Source organism: Cricetulus griseus, chromosome 8 (assembly GCF_003668045.3).
Source record: "Cricetulus griseus strain 17A/GY chromosome 8, alternate assembly CriGri-PICRH-1.0, whole genome shotgun sequence".
Taxonomy (NCBI): domain Eukaryota; kingdom Metazoa; phylum Chordata; class Mammalia; order Rodentia; family Cricetidae; genus Cricetulus; species Cricetulus griseus.
This window is the reverse complement of record NC_048601.1, coordinates 9,674,186-9,678,330: the sequence shown is the minus strand read 5'-3', so window position 1 is coordinate 9,678,330 and position 4,145 is coordinate 9,674,186. Positions and strand designations below refer to the sequence as shown.

At 43.1% G+C, this 4,145-nt stretch overlaps 1 pseudogene; it reads left to right on the top strand.

Moving 5' to 3' along the window:
- Nucleotides 1-201: 201 nt before the first annotated feature.
- LOC100755108 lies at nt 202-1,036 on the top strand (annotated as a pseudogene).
- Nucleotides 1,037-4,145: the final 3,109 nt, after the last annotated feature.

Genomic DNA, 4,145 nt, shown 5'->3' with positions numbered 1-4,145 from the left:
TTATAACATAATGGATAAGATATCCCACAGCTTACTGATGGTTGCTTCCATGGTGATTCTAATGATTGTGTATACTTCTATACATGGAATATAGCTTATTTTTGTTTATAAAGAACTGAAGACTTTTAGGAGTGGCTCTCCTGCTGAATGGGGTACCTCAGGATCGGTGTTCTCTAACCGCCTCCCTACATTCACCAAGCCATGTCATCCTGCAGCTGTGTGGTGCTGGTGACCAGGGCTAACAAGGGCATGGGCTTTGCTATTACGAGTGACCTATATGGGAAGTTCTCGGGGAACATGGTGCTCACCGTGCAGGATGAAGCACGGGGCAGGCGGCTGGTCAGCAGCTACAGGCAGAGGGCCTGAGTCCCCGCTTCCACCAGCTGGACATCGACCACCTGCAGAGCATCCGTGCCCTGCGCGACTTTCTGCTCAAGGAGTATGGGGGGTTGGATGTGCTGATCAGCAATGCGGGCATCGCCTTCAAGAATGATGACCCAACTCCCTTCTACATTCAAGCAGAAGTGACAATGAAAACAAACTTCTTTGGTACCCAAGATGTCAGCATTGAGCTTCTCCCTCTGATAAAACCCAAAGGCAGAGTGGTGAATGTATCACGCATGGAGAGTCTCAGGGCCCTGAAAAACTGCAGCCCAGAGCTGCAGCAGAAGTTTCAAAATGAGACCACCACACAGGAGGAGCTGGTGGGGCTCATGGACAAGTTTGTGGAAGACACAAAGAAAGGAATGCATGAGAAGGAAGGCTGGCCTAATAGTGCATATGAGGTAACCAAGATTGGGGTGACAGTCCTGTCTAGAATCCATGCCCGGAAACTCAGCCAGCAGAGGAGAGGGGACAAGATCCTCCTCAATGCCTGAAGCCGAGGGTGGGTGAGAACAGACATGGCAGGACCAAAACACCCAAGAGCCCATTAGAAGGAGCAGAGACCCCTGTGTACTTGGTTGGCCCTTTTGCCACCAGATGCAGAGGGGCCTCTAGGCAATTTGTTCAGGAGAAAAAAGTGGAAAGATGGTGAATTCAACTCTCCCCTCTTCCCACAGCACCGCCTCCCTCTTTGTACCCTGTCTTGGGGAGGACTGTGGACATTTATAATATACTAACGCAATATACTAATTTGAGTTGTCAATTAGTTCACTCATTGACCCTTGTGATTCTGTGAATTACTTTATGATTCTGTCTGTGATACAGGATAAGAAAAAGTAAATTCTGGAAATCGATGAATAAATAACTGGTTCTTTTAAAAAAAAAAAAGAGCTTTAGATTGTCGAGTGTTGGTGGCATGCACCTTTAATCCCAGCACTCGGGAGGCAGAGGCAGCCAGATCTCTGTGAGTTCGAGCCCAGCCTGGTCTACAGAGCAAGTGCGGGGATAGGCTCCAAAGCTACACAGAGAAACCCTATCTTGAAAAACAAAGCAAAATAAAACAAAAAAAGAGCTGAAGATAGGGAGAAGAAAATAACTCAGTAGCTATACAGAAAGCTCTCTGTGATCCTGTAAACAACTTCTTAATTGAAATAATATTATGAGGAATTCAAGAGATCCTCCTAGAAAAGAAAACCCAACTCTGAGTGATAAAGAGGAACCACACATTAATAAGGGGGACAGCTGACAGGCACAGTCATCACAGTTGATTTACACTACTCTTGCAGGTGTAGATTTCTAGCAGGATAGAACACAGCCACATTCTGAGACTAGTTTCGGCAAAGTAGAGTGTGGAACAGAAAACAGATACCAGGCCATAGAAAGTGTCTTATGCAATGGAGCGTCATATTTCCCCTTGGCAAGGTCATCATTGTTCTCTCTTGATTCCACCGTAAATAGAATTGTTTTACACTCATATATGTGTCCTAATTGGACAATAAATGATAAATCCCCTGAGATATGTGATCATATTCAGAAAATTCTGGCAAATATCACAAAGACTTAGAAAAATATTAAGGGAGATGTTGGTAAGTTTGAATACTTATATGAAAAGACTAAAATGACAACTAGATAGAAGATGAGTTTTCAAAGAACCAAGATCGCTACTAAGAAAATTAATAATGAGAGTCCATAAAAAAACCCAAATGAGAAATGATAAGGCCATGAAGAGGGGAAAGGATCAAACTGATACAGAGAAAGACAATGACAAAATGCATGCAGGAAGCTTAAGAGATATCTACTGATAGTGGTGGAAGGGAAAAAAAGGTGGAAACAACCCCACTTCAAAGCATATTTGAAGCAGAAAAATAAACATGAGTAAGTGAAGGCAGAGAAATGGAGAATAAATCCATATAGAATGCTCCTCCCTAGATAATATAAAGCCTAGAATGTGTACATAGTGGCTGTCCCTTTTAGATACAAGTGGCAGATGGCTTTAATGCCTGTATTGTGGAGTGGGAACCCAGGGAGCTGAAGACAGATACAGAGTCATCATGTTATCTGTCTGGAAAGGATACTGGGATAGGTGGCTGGAGGGAGGCTGTCTGGATCATCAGACTGAGCCTGAGCTGGCCAGTGAATAAGGGTTCAAAACCAGAGTTTAGTGAGCAAGTTGTCATTGGGGCTGAAGCCTGAGAACAACATTAATAATTAGTTCACAGTAAATAAATAGGTGGTGTAAAATGTTCTCCCATGGAAAAATGGGGAATGTCATAAAATTCATATTTAAAAAACCTTACAATAACTCACAAGACAGTTATAAGACACTAATGGCTCTTCACCAAGACTATACAAGCAGTATACAGTTGCTGGGAGACAGGAGACTCTTCAGTAGAATTGACCACAAGTTGTGCAGGAAAGCCAGTGTTGCAGCTTCTATGCAGGGTTGAGAAGGTCCCTGGTGCATATATCCAAGAAACTCATGTGCCTGTAAGTAACTCCAATAAACTCATTAGTTTACAGAAACAGGTATGTGGAGAATCATTTTTGTGGGTCCTACAAGCATTACCTGGGATGAATTGACATTTGTTCAAATCTCTGAAAGAAAATTCACGTACCAAAGCTGCAGTTCAGTATAAGACTGAGAACCCTTGGAACACACAGCTCTAAATGGGATATCTCTGTCAAATTGCTCCCTCAGAAATCAGAGCACCCCACAGAAGAAGGGGCAGAAGGATGGAAGCAGAAGCAGACACCCACAGCTAAACACTGAGCCAAACTCCTGGAATCCAGTTGCAGAGATGGAAAAGTGATGAGCAAAGGGGTCAAGACCAGTCTGGAGAAACCCACAGAAATAGATGACCTGAACAAGGGGGAGCTCATGGACTTCAGACTGATAGCTGGGAAACCAGAATAGGACCAACCCAGACCTCCAGAACATAGGTGTCAGTTGGGAGGACTGGGCAGTCCATGGGGCTTCTGGCACTGGATCAGTATTTATCCCTAGGATACAAATGGACTTTGGGAGCCCATTCCACATAGAGGGATACTCTCTCAGCCTAGACACACAGGGGATGGCCTAGGCCCTGCTCCAAATGATGTGACAGATTTTAAAGATCCCCATGGAAGGCCTCACCCTCCCTGGGGAGCAGAAAGGGGATGGGATAGGAGGTCAGTGGGGGACAGGGGAGGAGGGAAATGGGATTGACATGTAAAACAACCTTGTTTCTAATTTAAATTTCAAAAATCATTTTAAAAAAAAGATCCAGACGTCAAGGATGACATCAAGATAACAAAGCCCTTTCAAGCAACTAAGCATGGCTTATATGAGCTCGCAGAGACTGGAGCAGCAAGTAAAGGGCCTACACAGGTCTGCACCAAGTTGTCTGCATATATATTATAGCTTTCAGCTTAGTATTTTTATGGGATTTCTGAGTATGTTACCTAGTGGGTCTCTTGCTCATGTGCCTTCACTCTAGGCTCTTTTCCTTCTGTTGGATTGCCTTGTCCAGTTTCAATGTGACACCTTTTTATTTTATATCATATATATTTTGTCTTACTTGGTTGTTATCTCTTAGAAGTCTGGTTTTTTTTCTAATGAGAGACAGAAAGAGATTGGACTCAGAGAGGAGGGAAAATAGAGGGAGGGGAACCTGTAATCAGGAAATAATTGTACAAAAATAATCTATTTTCTTTGTTTTTTCCAAAATATCTCATTGATTATGTGGGAATTTAATACAATGCAACTGAATCTATTTTCAATA